The sequence below is a fragment of the Somniosus microcephalus genome, chromosome 3 (assembly GCF_052327205.1).
Source record: "Somniosus microcephalus isolate GS21.2 chromosome 3, FLI_Smic_1.0, whole genome shotgun sequence".
NCBI lineage: Eukaryota > Metazoa > Chordata > Chondrichthyes > Squaliformes > Somniosidae > Somniosus > Somniosus microcephalus.
In genome coordinates, this window is record NC_140989.1 from 162,619,919 (window position 1) to 162,643,472 (window position 23,554).

Consider the following 23,554-nt stretch of genomic DNA (forward strand, 5'->3'; position numbering starts at 1 on the left):
ATGACCTTCATGTAGCTCCTTTAGCACTCTCTCCCTTAACTTGGGTGGAATCACCACTCTGGATCCACACATCACTGTCCCCTGGCATACTGACAGCTGTTCTCTTCTGGATGAGAATGCTGGCAACAGTGAGTCGCCATGTGTTGGCCATCCCCTCACCGTCAATTCATATACCCGTGACAGCGTCAGATCATTGCGGGTCTCCTTCTCTATATCCGCGTTTGTTACTGGCAATCGTTCAATTATCGACGAATAAAATATCTCGATAGGGTCCACTGCTGGTGCTTCCTCCATCGTAGGCAGTGGCAGGCGCGATAGCCCATCAACGTTCCCATGCTGTTTCGTGCCTTTATATTCTATTTCATATTGATTCGCCCCTAGAAACAGGGACCATCTTTGTAACCGCTCTGCAGTCATTACTGGCACGCCCTTCTTAGGATTAAAGATGGAGACAAGTGGTTGGTGGTCAGTCAGCAAGGTGAACTTCTGCCCATGCAGATAATGGTTGAATTTTTTTACTCCCCATACTAGGCTGAGGGCCTCCCTATCAATCTGGGCGGTGTTGCGCTTGGCTGAGGTTAGTGACCGAGATGCAAAAGCTACTGGCCTCTCCAACCCGTCTGGGAATTTGTGCGACAGCACCGCTCCAATGCCGTAGGGTGATGCATCACATGCCAAACGAATTGGTAGTGCTGGGTTGAAATGGGCCAACACCTCTTTTGATCTGACCAATTCTTTACACTTCTGGAAAGCTCGTCTACGTTCGTCATCCCACTTCCATGGTACCCCTGTTTGCAGTAGGGTGTTCAGCGGGTGTAGTACCGTAGACAAATTTGGTAAGAACTTGTGGTAATAGTTTACCAGCCCGAGGAACGACCTCAGTTGTGACACATTTTCCGGTGCTGGAGCCTTGACTACTGCCTCAATCTTGTCAGGGGACTTATGTAACCCCTCTTCATCGATGATGTGGCCACAATACGAGATCTGTTTCTGGAAAAACTCGCACTTGTGGCGATTAGCTCGTAGCCCATATTCCTTTAATCTGGCGAGCACCTTCTCCAAGTTAGCGAGGTAATCACCGTCATTTTCGCCCGTGACCAAGATGTCGTCCAAATAACACTGGGTCCCTGGAATCCCTTGCAGGACCTGATCCATCGCCCTTTGCCAGATAGCCGGAGCCGAGGCTACTCCAAACACCAGCCGGTTGTATTGATAGAGACCTTTATGGGTGTTGATCGTAAGGTAATGTTTCGAAGCTTCTTCTACCTCCATTTGCAAGTACGCCTGGGCTAGATCAATTTTGGTGAAGCGTTTACCACCCGATAGCGAGGCGAAAATATCCTCAATTCGTGGAAGTGGATATTGCACCGTGTGAAGGACTGGGTTCACTGTCACCTTAAAATCCCCACAGATGCGGACCTTCTTTGGTTCCCCAGGCGTATTACTCAACGACCTCTTCATTAGAGGGACGATGGGTGTAGCCCACTCGCTCCAGTCCACTTTGGACAGTACTCCTGAACGTTCCAACCCTTCCAGCTCTGCTTCAACTGCTGGTCTGATCGCATAAGGCACTGGTCTGGCCTTCAGAAACTTTGGGCTTGCATTATCCTCTATTTTAATTGTTACTGTTATTCCTTTTAGTGTTCCTAGTCCCTCCTGGAACACTTCTTTTGCGTCAGTTAGCATTTTTGACAGTCGTCCAGGTGTGACGTCGTCATCCTTTTTGGCCTCCACCTTCAGTGCCTGTATGGAATGCCAATCTAAATGTATCTTCCGGATCCACTCATGTCCTAGCAGTGGTGGTCCTCCATTTGGCAATACATATATATCCATTTTAGGTATTTCCTGACCTTTACATGTCACTTTCACCCTTATTTTTCCTTTGGGGTAGACTTTTTGCCCCGTATACGTCTTCAAGACAATCTCTGTAGCTTTCAAGGGTATGTGTGAAAATAGCCGCTTGTAGTCTCTTTGGGTTATGACTGTTAGAGCTGACCCGGTGTCCAATTCCATTTCCACTTGGACTCCGTCTATCTTGAGTGTAACCCAAATAGTCTGGTGATCCTCTATTTCGGTTACATTATGCAGTTTCAGACAACCCAGCTCCTTGCTTCCGGAGTCTGTGTCACTTTTCTGTTCATCTGAACCACTGTCCATCACCTGGTGTACCTTTTTGTACTTCTCCTGTGGAGATTTCTTACTGTTGGTTTTCTTCCCAGACCTGCAGACTCTTGCTATGTGTCCTGCTTTCCCACACTGTCTGCACACTTGGTCCTTGAACCAACAATCTTTCTGGTCATGTGTTGTTCTGCCGCTGCGATAGCACTTCCCTGTTCCATAGGTCATTTCGTTGGTGCCGTATTCTTGCGGTCTCCGTTGTATCTCTGCAGCACCCCTTGCGGCTGCTTCGTGTGATACTGCCATATAGAAAGCTTTGTCCAGCGTAAGGTCCTTTTCTGATAGAAGCCGTTTCTGGGTTCCTTCACTTTGTAGCCCACACACAAACTTGTCCCTTAACGTGTCTGCTAGTTCCGCTCCAAACTGGCAGTATTTCGATAGCTTGTGCAGTTCCGTTAGGCACTCAGCATTGCTTTCGTCTTTGTGTTGGTTCCTTTTATGGAACTTAAATCGTTCTGCTATCAGCAGCGGTGTGGGGCTTAAGTGGTCCTGTAGGATTTCTACTATGCTTCCAAAATCCTTATTTACCGGCTTCTCTGGGGTTATTAGATTTCGCAGTAACCCATAAGTTTTTGCACCCATAGAATTTAACAGAACCAGTGCTTTATTAGCATCTGGCACTTCATTCGCCCTGCAGTACACCTCAATACGTTCCACATATGTCGCCCAATCTTCGACTTCATTGTCGAACGTAGAGATACTGCCACTCTTCGGCATCCTTGGTTGTGCGTTAACTATCCCCAATGGCGCCTCCCGCGCTTCCCCTTCTTCTCCGCTGGCACAAAATGGCATCTCCCGCACTTCCCTTGCTTCCCGCGCTCGCCCGTCTTCTCTGCTGCGGCTTCGCAAAATGGCGTCTCCCGCGCTCTTCCTTCTCCGAGGCTCAATGGCGCCTCCCGCGCTCTCCCTGCTTCTCCGCGGCTCAATGGCGCCTCCCGCGCTCTCCCTGCTTCTCCGCAGCTCAATGGCGTCTCCCCTTGCTTCGCCCCGCGGACCTTGATCAGCCCGTGATCCCTGGCTGTGCTCTGCGCGTTCTTCTCTTGATATTTGTCGACGCCGCTCAGTCTAGAACCCGGCTGTTTCTTACCCTCTCTCTCTCCGGTTTGCAGTATTTTTCCTCGACGCCGCTCGGTGATCAATCCCCGGCTGCGCCCTGCTCTCTTCACCCTCTTTCTTACCCCGTCGACGCTTCCCGGCTCTCTCTCTCTGACGTCGGTCGGCTCCAGCCGCCGCTGCTCGGGAAGGGTCTGCTCTGGACCTGTCGTCGGTCTCTTACTGCTCGTTGTGGCTGGGGAACCAAGCCCGGCTCTCCACAGCCTCCCCAGCAAAGTTGGATCTCTGCCTAACTGCTGGGCTGTTGCTCGCGGTCGACGCCCGTGTTCCTGGACTCGACTATTTAAAAAAAAAAAATTTTATTTGCAGGTAGATTCGCATCAACGCTCGTCGCCACTGTTAGATCCGTGGTTCAGTGGATAAATAATTACACGGATGCTGTACACAAACAGGTCTTTACTGGAGGAGGGTCATCTCTAGACTGGGGTACAGAGGCATGCGCACAGCTTATATACCGGTGTGGTTACTGCCGGTACTACAGTATACAGGAGCTGTAAAAAGTAGTTCTGACTTAAAGCACATACACTACACATACCTCACCTCCGCTCACTCACAGGTCTGTTTTTCGCCACTTGTAGGAGAGAGCACAAAACACAAGAGAGAGGGACAGGACTGGAGATGGGCCACGAAAAGTAGTACAGCTCACAGATGCAGAGGAGGATGCCCTGGAGATAATTGGCACATCTGCGTCTCTCTCTGTCGGAGATGGAGAGACAGGGAGCTCGCAGATAGCTGGTGACAGAATTACAAATATCTCGGACACACACATGCTGGCTTCATTTCATGAATGACTGAATGATGAGAAGACTGAGTATGGTGATTGTCAAGATTGTGACTTTGCCATCACTAAATCATTTTTCTTTCTTTTGTCTTCCAGGGACTTTACTTTACAGCAAGTGTTGCAGGTCATCCATGAGGACGATTTCTCAGAGGAGCTCATTCCTTCTGAGGGTGCACTATCACAGCACGTACAGCAATGCATCAGCACAAGTACTCACACTTCGGTGGGTCCAGTTAGACAGTTAGTTGGGTTGTCACCTGCTGATTCACACCTCACAAGTGCTCAGGAGCAGACACTGGCAGGGACAGCTGTGGAGAGTCAGCGTCAGGGTTGGGGGTGGGGGGGGCAATGCGCTCCAAGCTCTGTTCAGATGCTGAACCCCAGGGGCTATTGTTGAGAAGGAGAATGCTAGTGGTGCACCATCAACTTAGCCAAATACTGACAGATGTTCCATGCACACTCTCCACAATAGCAGGGAGGATGGAGGAGTCCAACTCGATCGCTAGTCCATTGGTGGCGCAGGGAATTGCGAGAATGTCTGCCATGATGAGAAAGTCTACCTCCATGGAGCTTCAAGCAAGGCTCTGAAATGAATCCATGCCGGCCATGACCACAGCAGTGCAGACTTTGTTTGCCAACTTAAACAGGATGGATAGATAACTTATCCGTGGCCTTGCAACGCATCACTGATCTTCACTAATCTGATCTGCAGCAGAGTGGCAAAAGTGATGTGGCACTGGCCCAGAAGATGGGTACTGGTGAAAGGGGACATAGAAGTGGGGACTCTACTCAAAGCGCACTCACTTCTCACCCCTCCCCCTCCCCCCGCCCCCAACCTCAGCCAGTGCCCGACATGCTGCCTTGTCTCCGGATGGCCAAAAGCGTTCTCAGCAATCAGAGCAGGGAGCTGAGAAACCTGCTTCTAGCTCTGCTGAAGCCACATGGGATACATGACATAGAAGCGGTAGGAAGCGCTAGTTGAAGAAATTGTAATTCACCAAGTGTATGCGCACGTGTGTTTGACAAAATGTTATGTTGTTAAGTTTCCTTTTTTTATATAATGCCACATAGAATTTCATGATTTTGACTACTTCCACTTCTTGCCCATTATTGTGTCCCGAGGGCCAACTCGCCAACAATAATTGAGGTTTTATTCTTTGGTCGGATCTGCGGGTAACTGTCTGTAGTGTTCCTGGTTGTCCAGCTGTCGGTATGCTTCTTTGCAATAGTCCATTCTGTTCTGTATGATGATGGCTCCTCCTTTGTCTGCTGGATTGATGACGATGTTGCGGTTGGTCTTGAGAGTGTGGATGGCATTGCGTTGTGCTCGGGTGACATTCTGGACTGTCTTGTGAGTGCGGCTGATGAATCTGGCGTTGATGCATCTCCTGACAGCTTGAGCATACATGTCAAGCTTAGGGCAGCGACCCTCCGGAGGGGTCCAATTTGACTCTTCTTCGGTTGCTGCACTGCAGATCCCTCTGTCTGCTGTTCCGGATCAATTGTTGTCTCATTGGGTTTGCTGCTGACATCTTGGGATTTGTGGAAAAATTCCCAGAGCCTCATTCTCCTGATGAATACCGACCAAAGAACACACCCGCCAAACCACAGACTGATCAAGACCTTTGATCCAGGCCTTCAAAGCATCCTACACGCTCTCATCCCACGTACTCCCCGCATGGGAGGCTTCTACTGCCTCCCAAAGATACACAAAGCCAACACACCCGGACGTCCTATCGTATTAGGCAACGGAACCCTGTGTGAGAACTTCTCTGGATACGTCGAGGGCATCCTGAAACCCATCGTACAGGGAACCCCCAGCTTCTGTCGCGACACTACAGACTTCTTACAGAAACTCAGCACTCCACGGACCAGTTGAACCAGGAAAACTCCTCGCCACGATGGGCGTCTCGGCACTCTACACCAGTATCCCCCACGATGACGGCATCGCTGCGACAGCCTCAGTACTCAACACCAACAACAGCCAATCTCCAGACGCCATCCTACAACTCATCCGCTTCATCCTTGACCACAATGTCTTCACCTTCGACAACCAGTTCTTTACCCAAACACACGGAACAGCCATGGGGACCAAATTCGCACCCCAATACGCCAACATCTTCATGCACAAGTTCGAGCAAGACTTCTTCGCTGCACAGGACCTCCAACCAACGCTATACACCAGATACATCGACGACATTTCCTTCCTATGGACCCACGGTGAAGAATCACTGAAAAGGCTACACGATAACATCAACAAGTTCCATCCCACCATCAAACTCACATTGGACTACTCCTCAGAATCGGTTTCATTCTTGGACACACGAATCTCCATCAAAGACGGACACCTCAGCACTTCACTCTACCGCAAGCCCATGGACAACCTCAGGATGCTCCACTTCTCCAGCTTCCACCCTAACCATGTTAAAGAAGCCATCCCCTATGGACAAGCCCTGCGAATACACAGGATCTGCTCAGACGAGGAGGAACGCGATGGACACCTACAGACGCTGAAAGACGCCCTTGTAAGAACGGGATATGACGCTCGACTCGTCGATCGACAGTTCCAACGGGCCACAGCGAAAAATCGCACCAACCTCCTCAGAAGACAAACACGGGACACAACCAACAGAGTACCCTTCGTCGTCCAGTACTTCCCTGGAGCGGAGAAACTACGCCATGTTCTTCGCAGCCTTCAACATGTCATCGATGATGATGAACACCTCGCTAATGCCATCCCCACGCCTCCACTACTCGCCTTCAAACAGCCGCCTAACCTCAAACAGACCATCGTTCGCAGCAAATTACCCAGCTTTCAGGAGAACAGCGACCACGACACCACACAACCCTGCCACGGCAACCTCTGCAAGACATGTCAGATCATCAACACAGATACCATCATCACACGTGAGGACACCACCCACCAGGTACATGGTACATACTCATGTGACTCGGCCAACATTGTCTACCTCATACGTTGCAGGAAAGGATGTCCCGGAGCATGGTACATCGGTGAGACCATGCAGACACTGCGACAATGGATGAACGAACACTGCGCAACAATTGCCAGGCAGGAGTGTTCCCTCCCAGTTGGGGAACACTTCAGCAGTCAAGGACATTCAGCCTCCGATCTTTGGGTAAGCATTCTCCAAGGCAGCCTTCGAGACACACGACAACGCAAAATCGTAGAGCAGAAACTGATAGCCAAGTTCCGCACTCATGAGGACGGCCTCAACCGGGATCTTGGGTTCATGTCACGCTACATGTAACCCCACCTGATGTAGGGTCATCCAGACTCGAGTCGTCGTTGGCTTGTTCTCTCTACACAGATGCGGCTGGATCTGCTGTGATTTCCAGCAAAGAAAATGTTTTTTGTCTGTTTTTTGTTTTTCATACAGACCCCAGCGTCTGCAACATTTTACCCCTTGTGACCCCACCTCATTGTTCCTTGATGTAATGTTTTCCTGACTGACCTGTTTGGACACCATTCACACCTTTGATTGCTGTGATTATCTCTCTGCTGAGGTGTGATAAATGGCAGTTAGAAAGATTACCTGTAATCATCTGGCATTATTCTCTGACTATATAATCTGTGTCTATAGGCATCTCTCCACTTCACCTGACGAAGGAGCAGTGCTCCGAAAGCTTGTGATTTCAAATAAAACTGTTGGACTATAACCTGGTGTTGTGTGACTTCTTACATTTGTCCACCCCAGTCCAACACCGGCATCTCCACACCATCAAAACTATGGAACTCTTTTCCCTCCTTCAGACTCATCAAAACTAATGTAGGAAGTCACACAACACCAGGTTATAGTCCAACAGCTTTATTTGAAATCACAAGCTTTCGGAGTGCTGCTCCTTCGTCAGGTGAAGTGGAGAGATGCATACAGGCATAGCATATATAGTCAGAGAAAACTGCCAGATGATTACAGGTAATCTTTCTAACTGGCTTGTTCTCTCTACACTGATGCGGCCGGACCTGCTGTGATTTCCAGCAAAGTTTTTTGGGTTTTTTCTGTTTTTCATACAGACCCCAGCATCTGCAACATTTGACCCCTTGTGACCCCACCTCATTGTTCTTTGATGTAATGTTTTCCTGACTGACCTGTTTGGACACCATTCACACCTTTGATTGCTGTGATTATCTCTCTGCTGAGGTGTGATAAAGGGCAGTTAGAAAGATTACCTGTAATCATCTGGCAGTTTTCTCTGACTATATATGCTGTGCCTGTATGCTTCTCTCCACTTCACCTGACGAAGGAACAGCGCTCCAAAAGCTTGTGATTTCAAATAAAGCTGTTGGACTATAACCTGGTGTTGTGTGACTTCCTACATTTGTCCACCCCAGTCCAACACCAGCATCTCCACATCATCAAAGCTAAGGCTGTTGTCTCCCAATCACAAGTTTTCTGAATGACCTCATCTTCTCTCCTACTTATTTCTGATCGTGATGGTCCTTGGGCCTTTACTGAATTTTGCCAATAATACATTTTAAAAAGTGAAGGCTGCCTGGTTTAGGAAATTAATGTGGGTCAAAATGGTTCAGGCATAAAATGATGGTGATGGTAGCTGAGTTTAAAAAAAAGTTTTAATATCTGGAATGCACTGTCTGAAAGGGTGGTAGAAGTGAAGTCAATATTAACTTTCAAAAGGGAATTGGATAGATACTTAAAAAGAAATGGCCTCCTTCTGTGCTCAATGATTCTATTTCAGAAACCTGAAAACAACACCAGTCACCCATGTTTTGTGTGCTAAAGGCATCAAGATTGTTCCTTACTCTTGTTTGATACACAATATTTAAATGTCAGTCTTGGCTCAGTGTCTGAGTCAGAAGATCGTGGGTTTAAGTCCTCCTCCAGAGACTTGAGCCAATAATCTAGGCTGACACTTCAGTGCAGTACTGAGGGAGTGCTGCACTGTCAGAGGTGCCGCCTTTCAGATCAGATGTTAAACCAAGGGTTAAGCCCTCTTAGGTGGATGTAAAAGATCCCATGGCACTATTCAAAGAAGAGCAGGAGCGTTCTCATGGTGTCCTGGCCCATATTTATTCTTCAACCAACATCAGCAAAATGATTATCTGGTCATTACCTCATTGCTGTTTGTGTCAGTACAAAGAAGGTTCACTCGGTTAATCCCGGGGATGAGGGGATGGACATATGAGGAGAGGTTGAGTAGATTGGGACTCTACTCATTGGAGTTCAGAAGAATGAGAGGCGATCTTATTGAAACATATAAGATTGTGAAGGGGTTGGATCGGGTGGATACGGGGAGGATGTTCCCGATGATGGGTGAAACTAGAACTAGGGGGCATAGTCTTAGAATAAGGGGCTGCTCTTTCAAAACTGAGATGAGGAGGAACTACTTCACTCAGAGGGTGGTAGGTCCATGGAATATGCTGCCCCAAAAAGCTGTAGAAGCTACATCATTACATAAATTTCAAACAGAAATAGACAGTTTCCTAGAAGTAAAGGGAATTAAGGGTTACGGGGAGCGGGCAGGAATTTGGACAGGAGTCTAGGTTCGGATCGGACATGGCCCTGTGGGTAGCGGAGCGGGCCCAGGGGCCGTGTAGCCTGATCCTGCTACTATTTCGTGTGTCTAATTCTGTTAGATTCAGGAGATGGTTCTGTGATAGTAGATTGGCGGTTAGGATCAGATCAGCCATGATCTTATTGAATGGCGGAGCAAGCTCGAGGGGCCAATTGGCCTACTCCTGCTCCTATTTCTTATGTTCTTATGGAAGCTTGCAGTGTGCGAATTGGCTGCCACATTTCCTACATTACAACAGTGACTACAGCTTCTAAAAGTGCTTCATTGGCTGTAAAGCACTTTGGAACATCCTGAGGTCGTGAAAGGCTCTATATAAATACAAGTCCTTTCTTGAAAACCCTATCGCCATTCATCATGCAATATCACTGTTGATTTTCCTTACTGCTATCTCCTTGTTTAAAATTCCCAGGCTAGTTTTAGCCAAAACTGGCGAACAGCCATGCAAAAGTGTTTTTTTATTGTGTACTTCCCTTTTTACGTTGGATGTTTGGGCTGTAGCACTGCAATAGTTTGAAATAAGTTTGCGTCCAAAACCAGTTAACTAAAAGAGTTCCAATGAAGCTCAGGTTAACACATCTTATGGTAGTGTGCACAGTTCTGGTCTTCATATTACAAAAAAGATATATAAGCACTGGAGAAGGTGCAAAAAAGATTTACGAGGCTGATACCAGAACTGAAAGGTTCTAACGATCAGGAAAGACTGAACAGACTGGGGCTCTTTTCTCTAGAAAAGAGAAGACTGAGGGGTGACCTGATAGAGGTCTTTAAAATTATGAAGGGGATCAATAGGGTAGAAGTAGAGAAGATATTTTCACTTGTGGGGGAGTCCAAAACTAGGGGCCATAAATATAAGATAGTCACTAATAGGTCCAATAAGAATTCAGGAGAAACTTCTTTACACAGAGTGGTTAGAATGTGGAACTTGTTCCAGGGAGAGGGGAATAGAAGGATATGTAGATAGGGTGAGATTAAGTAGGGTGGAAGGAGGTTCGTGTGGAGCATAAAGACCGGCAAAGACCTGTAGGGCCGGTTGGCCAGTTTCAGTGCTGTACATTCTATGTAATCTTTGCAGGTGTGGCAAAACCACTAAGAGACTCTCACAGTGACTTGTATAATTGTCTTTAATCAATGTTATTACCTTTCAATGTTGGCTCTGGTTAAACAGAGCTAGATCGACAAAATCGTGATCTGACGTGATGATGTCATCACGTGGGTCATGTGACGTTCCCAACGGCGGGAAACGTGATGACATCATGACGTCAGAGGTAGAGGGCGTGGCCAGCCAGTCCTGTGTGCAGTGATAGAGAAAAGACCAGTTTAGAGCTTCTCCTGCATTTTCTTGTTTTGTAAAGTTTTAATACATTAAACTCAGTTTGTTAACTTCCAGTGAATTTATTAGATTCTTTGCTAGGAGTGCAGAGACTCCTACATTGGTGACCCCGAATCCTCGCGATCGTTTGTCGCGGTGAATGCAGAAAATGGGCCAGTAATGGAGGCCAATGCAGTGGCCTTGAAGCTCCCCCAATTCTGGGAACAACAGGCGGCCTCTTGGTTTGTGCAAGCCGAGGCGCAATTTGAGCTCCGCAACATCGTACAGGACCAGACCAGATATCTCCACATGGTCTCTGCCCTCGAGAGCTCGACGGCGTCGAGAATCATCAGCCTTCTGGAGAGTCCCCTGAATGCTGACAAGTATGTCGCCATCAAGACACGATTGCTGCAGGTATTTGGTCTTACCAAAGCGGAGCGCGCTCGCCGTTTACTGACGCTACCAGGGTTAGGTGACTCCAAACCCCAAGCAAGTCCAGGCAGCCCTCGCCCGAGCAGAGACCGCAGACTGCGTCGCGCTCGCCGAAGAGGCGGACAAGATTTACGCGGTCCGGCAACAGTACTGTGCCCTCGCGCAACGCCCTGCCACGAGGAGCCCGGCCCCGGCTCCGACCACGGCGCCTCCGATGACTGGTTACTGCTACTACCATGCTCGTTTCGGCCCGAAGGCGCGCTGCTGCCGCCCACCGTGCAGTTTCGTTACCAGACCGTCGAATAGACCGCCACGAGTCAAGCACGCCGGTTCCGGTACTTCCCCCATGACCACGATGGCGATCGGTGCTTCCGGGAATTTAGGAGTCGGTCCAACAGACTTGTCCGACCTCCTCAGCGATTGACTCTTTTCGTTAAAGACAATTCTGGGGGGGCATATGTGGCAAAACCACTAAGAGACTCTCACAGTGACTTGTATAATTGTCTTTAATCAATGTTATTACCTTTCAATGTTGGCTCTGGTTAAACAGAGCTAGATCGACAAAATCGCGATCTGACGCGATGACGTCATCACGTGGGTCATGTGACGTTCCCAACGGCGGGAAACGTGATGACGTCATGACGTCAGAGGTAGAGGGCGTGGCCAGCCAGTCCTCGTGTGGAGTGATAGAGAAAAGACCTGTTTAGAGCTTCTCCTGCATTTTCTTGTTTTGTAAAGTTTTAATACATTAAACTCAGTTTGTTAACTTCCAGTGAGTTTATTAGATTCTTTGCTAGGAGTGCAGAGACTCCTACACAGGAGTCCTTCCCCTCGGATCGTGCAGTTTTCCATAGCTTGCCAACCGATTGAAGCTTCTGGCTGCAACCTTAATAATTAAAATGCACAATGTATTATTTTGCTAATATTGTTGCCTTTTAGCAGGAAGGAGACACAGAAGGTGTTCGGCTCTGCTTTCAATGCATATTTGGAGCGCATCAGGATGTGAAGGAAGCCTGGTTTGGGCAGTGGATTTTTTTGTTTTATTTTTGCAGTCAGAGATTCCTTTTCACTAAAGGATTGAAGTGGTGTTCAAATCATTTAGCCCTCCGCTTCTCTCCTCGCTTTCCCAGCTGTTTGTTACATAGATTTCGATGCTCCTTTATGTTTCCTTATCATTTCTTTCCATTCTATGCTGTCGTTAAATGTTTCAGGGACAAGGACAGAGTGACAGACCATTTCAGAGCTCGCCAATTGATCAATTTTATGTCGAATGAAATGGACCTGATCAATGTTCTGACTGCACAGCACTAAACTTAATGCAAGCAGTCCTACATCTTGTTAATCTCAAATCCACCCCCAGCTTTTACACATGATTTGTTAGGAGAAAGATAGAAAGCATGACAATGGAGATGAAGGAAAACAAGAGGAGAAATAAGAAATAAAACCTGAAAAAGGAAAAGGACAATGTAAAAAGCAATAGAATTTCATTGTGCATGGGATTCTTTCAATTTCTTAATTTGTAGGAAATCAGGAAATATGCAAGGCCTGTTCTATGTTTAACAGTTTCCCATGGACATTAACAGACTCCCCTGGACGTTAACAGTCTCCCCTGGACATCAAAAGTATCTCTCTGGACATTAACAGTCTCCCCTGGACATTAATAGTCTCCCTTGGACATTAACAGTCTTCTCTGGACATTAACAGACTCCCCTGGACATTAACAGTCTCTCCTGGAGAGTAACAGTCTCCCCTGGACATTAACAGTCTCCTCTGGACATTAACAGTCTCCCATGGACATTAACAGACTCCCCTGGACGTTAACAGTCTCCCCTGGACATCAAAAGCATCTCTCTGGACATTAACAGTCTCCCCTGGACATTAACAGTCTCCCCTGGACATTAACAGTCTTCTCTGGACATTAACAGACTCCCCTGGACATTAACAGTATCCCTTGGACATTAACAGTCTCCCCCTGGACAATAAAAGTCTCCCCTGGACATTAACAGTCTCCCACTGGACATTAATAGTCTCCCCTGGACATTAACAGTCTCCCCATGACAGTAACAGTCTCCCCTGGACATTAACAGTCTCCCCTGGACATTAACAGTCTTCTCTGGACATTAACAGACTCCCCTGGACATTAACAGTATCCCCTGGACATTAACCATCTCCCCTGGACATCAAAAGTCTCCCCTTGGACATTATCAGTCTCCCCTGGACATTAAGGGCCCAATTTTGTGGCTTGTGTGGGAAATGGTCGGATTCCCCCGAATGTGGGGTTCTGACACACAAAAAAATGTGTCAGCCAGCTCCACGCAATTTTCCCTCAAGTGGCCAATTAATTCCCAGCATGTGGGCAGCCTTGCTAATTGTCCATTTCTAGTCAGAAAGCCCCACAGTATTCGTGGTGCTTTCAAGGTCCATAGCAAGCACTGCATAGTCTAAAGGCTTCCAAACGAACCATACAGGATGGCAGAGGAGCCTGCAGCAGCTGTGGCCAGTGCCAGACCCCGAGCTGCCTCCAAATTCGACAAAGCTTCACTGCAGGCATTATTGGATGGGGTTAGGGCCCACAGGGAGGTCCTCTTCCCTAGGTCAGGCAGGAAGAGGACTCCCACTGAGACCAAGGCTGCATGGATGCAGGTGTCAGCAGATGTCAACTCGAATGTGCATGTCACCTTGGCATCACATCTCTAACTCCTTCCTTTACTCCCCCACAGTACCATCCAGAGCCCCCGTCTTCACTGTGGAGGAGCAAGAGGCTGTGCAGCCAGACTCCTCAGAGGAAGCTCCAACCTCTGAGGGCGCAACGTCAGCAGAAGTAAGCGCTCCCAGCACCAGCGCAGACACTCACACCTCGGGGGGACCTTCGGGACATAGAGTAGTGTTGTCACTTGGTGTTTCACAGCTCACAAGTGAGCCTCAGCAGATTCTGGAGACAGGGACAGCAGTGGAGAGTCCTCGTCGGAGGGCGCAGGACTCTGCCAGTTCAGCTCAGCTGCGCTGCATGTCGACCCTCTGCCTCTGGGTCCATCCGCAAGAGAAGAGGTGATGGCTCTCCATGCACAGATGCAGGAGTCTCTGGCAGGTTTTGTCTCCAGGGTCGCTGCGAATGTGGAGCGAATGGAGGAGTCCATAGCGACCATGAGCAGAGCCTTTGTGGAGTCATTGGCGCATGAACGCATCACCATGGAAAGGTTGGCAACCTCCATGGAGGAGATAACTCGCCAGGGTACGGAAAACATGGTGAGTGCTCATAAGAGAATGACATCTCTTGAGGAGCGTTGGCCATCTGTTGAACAGAGAAACCAGATCTTCATGGAAGTCCTTCTGAGTAGGACTGCCAGTGCAGAAACGGGTCCCCATGGCCCCCTAAAGCGCAGCAAGGTGCTCTCAAGCCACTTCCAAGTGCTGGCCCCTTCTGGCCTGTGCAGCTTCAGGTGAGTTAGCAGCAGCCTGGTGCTCCTGGTGCTCATCATGCTGTTCCTGGTTCTGCTGCTGCCGCCTCTGCTGCTGGAGATCCTCTAATGGCAAGAAGGGAAGGAAAAAAAGGCATCCCATGCTTCTCGTAGATGTCTCCGCTGAGGAAGTGCTGAGTGAGGGTGGCGAGAGGGGCTTCCCAGGAGATCACATTGGAGAAGTTTGTGAGGCTCCAACCTTCCACAGCTGTGCCTAAGCCTTGAAGAAGTAGCCCCAAGCCTTCAGCAACAAGGTCCTTCAACATACAAGTGCTGTCCCTTTAAATCGCAGCTTTTCCAAATGACCTGCAGCTGACAGCAAGCAAGCCGGCAAGCTTCACGCCAGGTTTCATCAGCGGGGTTCCCCGCAGGCGTGTTTGATGTGGGGAAAGCCCCAAAATGGCAACGGCCCCTGAAAATCGACTTAAACAAGGTAATAATTGCTTATTAGTGTTCTGACGGCCAGTCCCGCCAGCGGCGGGCGGGACTGATTCGGGTCACGGGGAAACGGCGGTCCGAAAATCGGACAGGGCGGGGAATCAGGCGGGGGGTGGGGGGGGGGTCGCGACCCGCTTTTTCGGCGATTTTCGGCCCCTGGCCGCCTGGAAAGCCGCCCGACGGCTGGCAGAAAATCGGGGCCTAACAGTCTCCTCTGGATATTAACAATCTCCTCTGGATAATAACAGTCTCCTCTGGACATTAACAGTCTCCCCTGGACATTAACCATCTCCCCATGAAATTAACAGTCTCCTCTGGACATTAACAGTCTCCCCTGGACATTAACCATCTCCCCTGGAAATTAACAGTCTCCTCTGGATATTAACAGCTTCCTCTAGACATTAACAATCTCCCCTGGACATTAGCAGTCTCCTCTGGACATTAACAGTCTCCCCTGGACATTAATAGTCTAACCTGGACATTAACAGTCTCCCCTGGACATTAACAGTCTCCCCTGGACATTAACAGTCTCCCCTGGACATTAACAGTCTCCCCTGGACATTAACAGTCTCCTCTGGACATTAACAGTCTCCTCTGGATATTAACTGTCTCCCCTGGACATTAACAGTCTCCCCTGGACATTAACAGTCTCCTCTGGAGATTAACAGTCTCCTCTGGATATTAACTGTCTCCCCTGGACATTAACAGTCTCCTCTGGATATTAACTGTCTCCCCTGGACATTAACAGTCTCACCTGGACATTAACAGTCTCACCTGGACATTAACAGTCTCCTCTGGACATTAAGGCCTAGAAATTCGGTGGGCTGCGCCACCAGTTAGTGCCTAAAGAGGGCACTCAGTGGCTTTAGCGCTACTGGCCGCGCCTCCCACGATATTTAGCTGGGGCGCTAATGGCGGCGTTAACCTGTTGCGCTGCGCCACCTCCGATGACGACATCGGTGTGCGCAGCGCCCCGCTACCGCCCCGATCTCGATATTTGGCAATGACCACCTCTGTAGCGCCGTTCGCAAATGGCGCCCGGTTCCCGGGACCTTCCTGTGGCGGCAGTGGTGCAAATTAAGGTGGAGGTGCGGGGCGGCCGTTTTTTTCGGCGGCTGCCTGCCAGCACCTCCGTCCCCGGCCTCCTGATCGCCCCCCGCAGCATTGCCGGCTGTTTTCCGAGAGCCCGGCACTTCTCCTCGGTGCCGGGCTCTTTTGCCGGCACTTGCGATCTCTGATCGCGCTGGTGCAGGCCCCTCCCCCTTAAGAATGGGAGGAAGGCCTGCAATACCGCACCACGCCATGCCGCAGCGTGTGGCGCTGCGGCACGTTGCGCTGCGATATTCAGTTTCAGCGCCCTAAGAGGGACGCGGAGCGCCTCGAGCCTTGCCCCTCTTGGGGCGCTCAAGCTGAATTTCCGGCAGTCGCTACTGCTCCAAACGCTACGCTAAATCCGGCGCCCAGGCGAGCTTCGCGCCCCGTTTGCGGCTCCACCCAATTTCTCCCCCTAACAGTCTCCCCTGGACAATAACAGTCTCCCCTGGACATTAACAGTCTCCCCTGGACATTAAGGCCTAGAAATTCAGTTGGTAGCACCAGCCGCTAGTGCCTTAAGAGGGCGATAAGTGGGGCGCGAAGTGTCTAGCGCCCAGGCGCGGTACGATCTGCGCCTCTCGCGAACTTGAGTGAAGACTTAGCGGCGGCGCAAAACTGCAACACCCGCTCAGCTGCGCGCGCAGATCCTGATGTTATTTCATGGTACAACGCCCTTGGTGCGCCCCGAACCAGAACTTCAGTGGCGCCCCCCTTCTTTCCGCCTGGCGCTCGCAGCGACTGGTTGAGTGGAACGGTTCCCAGTCGCTGTGGGGCGCGGGGGGCGTTATTTAAAGGGGACTCTTCCAGCATTCTTTGTGGTAGCTGTTAGATCCGTGATTCTTTAAATAGGATGTTTCCCCAAGAACTACACGGAGGCTGTAACTTAACAATCAACAGGTGTTTACTAGAGTAGAGTAGTCTCACGACTGAAGTACAGAAGCCTGCTCCGGCTTTATATACAGGTGTGGTCACTGCCGGTACTACAGTATACAGGAGCTGTAAAACAGTTCTCTCTTAAAGGTACATACACAACAATTCCTCCCCTTTTAGATTAACAGTACCATAACATTCATTTAACAATTAACATTTTTAACATGCAACATTGACTGAAAATAGTCCATTTATAAATTCAGTCTTTGGGGCAGCTTCCTGATCCTTTCTGGATAGCGCCTGCCCTGAGGTTCTTGTTCTTGGTGCGGAGGCGATTCTAGCCCCCTTTCGTCGGTTAGTTCATCAGTTTCCACTGCTACTGTTTCTGAGGTAGATGCTACCGGTATGTCGGGTTCATCCCCAGGTACGCGAGGCATGGGGTTGACTCGTTCCTGTGACGCTAAGATCTGGTCGACGTGGCGTCTCACAATGTTCTCCCCGACATCCACTGTGTACATTAATGGCCCCTGCCGTGTGCATATTGTTCCGGGTTGCCATTTCTCTGTTCGGTAGTCACGGGCCAAGGCTGGTTGTCCTACATTGAAGCTCCTTGTCAGCTTCTCATTGATGTGCTGGAATTGTTTATCCTCAACATTTCTTCGCACATTTGGTCTGAGCAAATCCAGACGAGATCTCAACCTTCGGTTAAAGAACATCATGGCCGGGGTCTGGTTGGTAACTGCATGTGTCGCATTTCTGTAGGCTAACAGGAAATTGTCCACCTTATGCTGGAGTGGATTTTCATCATCGCACATGGCCTTTATCGCCTTTTTAAAGGTTTGTACGAAACTCTCATCCAATCCATTTGTGGTTGGATGATACGGGGCGGATGTGTAATGCCTTACCCCATTCCTTCTCATAAATTTCCGAAACTCTTCGTACATAAACTGTGGTCCATTATCAGAGCAAATCTGCTCTGGCAAGCCGTTCCTGGCAAATATGGTCCGTAGGACTGCAATCGTTTTCTCTGTAGTGGTTGAGGACATTTTTATCACCTCAGGCCATTTTGAGTGCGCATCCACTGCTATTAAGAACATTGAGCCCATGAATGGACCAGCAAAATCAATATGCACCCGTTGCCATGGAGAGGAGGGCCACTCCCATGGGTGTAGAGGGGCATGTGGTGGTGCATTTTGGACCTTCTGGCATCCTGAGCAGCTCTTGGTTAGGTCCTCGATTTGTTGATCAATCCCCGGCCACCACACATAAGCTCTAGCAAGGCTTTTCATTTTTACCCCTCCTAGATGACCTTCGTGAAGCTCATTGAGCACTCTCTCCCTTAACTTGGGTGGAATTACCACTCGGGATCCACACATCACTGTCCCCTGGCATACTGACAGCTGTTCTCTTCTGGATGAGAATGCTGGCAACAGTGAGTCGCCATGTGTTGGCCATCCCCTCACCGTCAAATCATATACCCGAGACAGTGTCGGATGATTGCGGGTCTCCTTCTCTATATCCGCGTTAGTTACTGGCAATCGTTCAATTATTGACGAATAAAATATCTCGATAGGGTCCACTGCTGGTACTTCCTCCACAGTAGGCAGTGGCAAGCGTGATAGCCCATCAGCGTTTCCATGCTGTTTCGTGCCTTTATATTCTATTTCATATTGATTCGCCCCTAGAAAAAGGGACCATCTTTGTAACCGTTGTGCAGTCATCACCGGAACGCCCTTCTTTGGATTAAAGATGGAGACAAGTGGTTGGTAGTCAGTCAGCAAGGTGAACTTCTGCCCATGCAGATAGTGGTTGAATTTTTTTACTCCCCATACTAGGCTGAGGGCCTCCCTGTCGATCTGGGCGTAGTTGCGCTCGGCTGAGGTTAGTGACCGAGACGCAAAGGCTACTGGCCTCTCCAATCCGTCTGGGAATTTGTGCGACAGCACCGCTCCAATACCATAGGGTGATGCATCACATGCCAACCGAATTGGTAGTGCTGGGTTGAAATGGGCCAACAACTCTTTTGATGTGATCAATTCTTTGCACTTCTGGAAAGCTCGTTTACATTCGTCATTCCACTTCATGGTACCCCCGTTTGCAGTAGGGTATTCAGTGGGTGTACTACTGTAGACAAATTTGGTAAGAACTTATGGTAGTAGTTTACCAGCCCGAGGAACGACCTCAGTTGTGACACATTTTCCGGTGCTGGAGCCTTGACTACTGCCTCAATCTTTTCAGGAGACTTATGTAACCCTTCTTCATCAATAATGTGGCCACAATACGAGATCTGCTTCTGGAAAAACTCGCACTTGTGGCGATTAGCTCGTAGCCCATATTCCTTTAATCTAGTGAGCACCTTCTCCAGGTTGGCGAGGTGATCACTGTCATTTTCACCCATGACCAGGATGTCGTCCAAATAACACTGGGTCCCTGGAATCCCTTGCAGGACTTGATCCATTGCCCTTTGCCAAATAGCCGGAGCCGATGCTACCCCGAACACCAGTCGGTTGTATTGATAGATCTTTATGAGTGTTGATCGTGAGGTATTGTTTCGAGGCTTCTTCTACCTCCATTTGCAAGTACGCCTGGGCCAGATCAATTTTGGTGAAGCGTTTACCTCCAGATAGCGAGGCAAAAATATCCTCAATCCGTGGAAGCGGATATTGTACCGTGTGAAGGACTGGGTTCACTGTCACCTTAAAATCCCCACAGATGCGGACCTTCTTTGGTTCCCCAGGCGTATTACTCAACGACCTCTTCATTACAGGGATGATGGGTGTAGCCCACTCGCTCCAGTCTACTTTGAACAGTACTCCTGAACGTTCCAACCCTTCCAGCTCTGCTTCAACGGCTGGTCGGATCGCATAAGGCACCGATCTGGCCTTAAAAAACTTTGGACTTGCATTTTCCTCTATTTTAATCATTGCTGTTATGCCTTTTAGTGTTCCTAGTCCCTCCTGGAACACTTCTTGTGCGTCAGTTAGCATTTTTGACAGTCGTCCAGGTGTGACGTCATCATCCTTTTTGGCCTCAACCTTCAGTGCCTGTATGGAATGCCAATCTAATTGTATCTTCCGGATCCATTCACGTCCTAGTAGTGGTGGTCCTCCATCTGGCAATACATATATATCCATTTTAGGTATTTCCTGGCCTTTGTATATCACTTTCACCCTTATTTTTCCTTTGGGGTAGACTTTTTGCCCCGTGTACGTCTTCAAGACAATCTCTGTAGCTTTCAAGGGTATATGTGGAAATAGCCGCTTGTAGTCCCTTTGGTTTATGACTGTTAGGGCTGATCCAGTGTTCAATTCCATTTTCACTTGGACTCCATCTATCTTGAGTGTGACCCAGATAGTCTGGTGATCCTCCATTTTGGTTACCTTATGTAGTTTCAGACAACCCAGCTCCTTGCTTCCGGAGCCTGTATCATTTCCCTGTTCGTCTGAACTACTGTCCATCACCTTGTGTACCTTTTTGTACTTCTCCTGTGGAGATTTCTTGCTGTTGGTTTTCTTTCCTGACCTGCAGACTCTTGCTATGTGTCCTGTTTTTCCACACTGTCTGCACACTTGGTCCTTGAACCAACAATCCTTCTGATCGTGTGTTGTTCTGCCGCAGCGATAACACTTCCCTGCTCCATATGACATTTCATTGGTGCCGTATTCTTGCGGTCTCCGTTGTATCTCTGCAGCACCCCGTGCGGCTGCTTCGTGTGATACTGCCATGCTGAAAGCCTTGTCCAGCGTAAGATCCTTTTCTGATAAATGCCGTTTCTGGGTTCCTTCACTTTGAAGCCCGCACACAAACTTGTCCCTTAACGCATCTGATAGTCCCGCTCCAAACTGGCAGTGTTTCGATAACTTGCGCAGTTCCGTTAAGTACTCAGCATTACTTTCGTCTTTATGCTGGTTCCTTTTGTGGAACTTAAATCTTTCTGCTATCAGCAGCAGTGTGGGGCTTAAGTGGTCCTGTAGGATTTCTACTATACTTTCGAAATTCTTCTCCACGGGCTTCTCTGGGGTTATCAGGTTTCGCAGTAAGCCATAAGTTTTTGCACCCATGGAATTTAACAAAACCAGTGCATTCCTAGCATCTGGCACTGCATTCGCCCTGCAGTACACCTCAATGCGTTCCACATATGTCGCCCAATCTTCGACTTCATTGTCGAACGCCGTGATACTGCCATTCTTCGCCATCCCTGGGTGTAATTTAACTGTCTAAATGGCATCTCCCGCGCTCTCCCTTCTTCTCCGCTGGAACAAAATGGCGTCTCCCGCGCTTTCCTTCCTTCCCGCGCTCGCCCTTCTTCTCCGCTGCGGCTTCAAAAATAAATGGCGTCTCCCGTGCTCTCCCTTCTTCTCCGCGGCTCAATGGCGTCTCCCGCGCTCTCCCTTCTTCTCCCCGCAGACGCGGTTCAGCCCTTGAGCCCTGGCTGTGCTCTGCGCATTCTCCTGTGCGCCTTTCCCGTTGCCGTCGCTCGGGCCTGAACCCGGCTGCTGCTTTACCCTCTCTCTCTCTCTCTGCTTGTTTCTCCTCGACGCCGCTCGGTTCTTTAACCCCCGGCCGCGCCCTGTGCGCTTCACCCTCTCTCTTACCCCGTCGACGCTGCTGGGCTTTTCTATGCCGTCGGTCGGCTCCCGCCGCCGCTGTCCGCGAAGGGTGTGCGCTGCACCTGTTGCCAGTCTGTTGCTGGATCGTCGTGGCTCTCAACAGCCACTCCTGCGATGTTCACTTGCTGCCGGATGACTGGGTGGTTGCTCGTGGTCGACGCCCGTGCTTCGGGCCTCGACTTTCTTCCACCGTCCTCCCGGAGCGACTCCTTGACGGGAAATGCAGAGTTGCAGGCAGATTCAAATCAACCTCGTCGCCACTGTTAGATCCGTGATTCTTTAAATAGGATGTTTCCCCAAGAACTACACGGAGGCTGTAACTTAATAATCAACAGGTGTTTACTAGAGTAGAGTAGTCTCACGACTGAAGTACAGAAGCCTGCTCCGGCTTTATATACAGGTGTGGTCACTGCCGGTACTACAGTATACAGGAGCTGTAAAACAGTTCTCTCTTAAAGGTACATACACAACAGTAGCCATTTTGTTCCACTCCTGTGTGAGAGAGAGAGATTTGGAGAGAGACAAAGGGAGAGAGCTTTTTGCTTTGACTCAGCGCTCGCACAGGTACTTCTGGCTTCAGGCCAGAGCTTTGCAGTTGGATTGATTTTTCAGTGCCATAGCCTTGAGTGGCCACATATAATGGGGGCTGCAATGGGTGGAAACGTTGGGTTTCTGCATTGTATTGAACGAGCTCAGAGATGCCGAGAGAGAGTGCCAATCATGGCCAGACGGTGAAGGGCCAACAGGCGTCGGCACAGGAGGCCTTACCCTCCCCGGGTATACAGCCAGCACTTCACCTACCTCAACATGTCTGAGGAGCAGTGCATTCGGAGGCTTCGATTCAGAAGGGAGGTGGTCACTGAGATCTGCCACCTGCTTCAGAGAGATCTGCAGCCTCAGCTGCAGGACGTCTCTGTTGGTGGCAGTGAAGGTGACAGTGGCTCTCAACTTCTATGCCACCGGCTCCTTCCAATCCGCTACTGGGGACATTGCCAATGTCTCCCAGTTCGCGGTGCATTGCTGCATCCGCCAGGTCACGAATGCCCTCTTCAGAAGGAGACGTCAGTACATTTCCTTCCCCATGACCCTGGACAAGCAGCAAGAGCGTGCAATGGGATTTGCAAGAATAGCGGGCTTCCCCATGGTCCAGGGCGCCATTGACTGCATGCATGTGGCTTTGCGGGTGCCTCTAGAGAATGCCGAGGATTACCGCAACCGGAAGGGGTACCATTCGCTGAACGTGCAGTTGGTGTGTGACCACAGGCAGCTGATACTAGCTGTCAATGCCCGCTTTCCAGGCAGCAGCCATGACGCCTTCATCCTGCGCCAGACTTCTGTGGCAGATATTTTCGAAGCCCCAGCTCACCCAGGAGGCTGGCTTCTCGGGGACAAGGGCTATCCTTTGTGTACCTGGCTGATGACCCCGCTCCGTGCGCCCAGCACCCCTGCTGAAGAACGATACAATGAGAGCCATCAAGCGACCAGGAACATCATTGAGCACACAATCGGCGTGCTGAAGCAACGGTTCCGCTGTCTGGACCATTCCAGTGGAGCCCTACAGTACTCGCCTGAGCGAGTCTCCCATTTCGTTGTAGTGTGCTGCATGCTGCACAACTTGGCTATCCTCAGGACTCAGCCACTGCCAGCAGACATCGGAGGACCACCAGAGGAGGAGGATGTGGAGGAGGAGCACCAAGACAGGAGGGAGGCACAAATT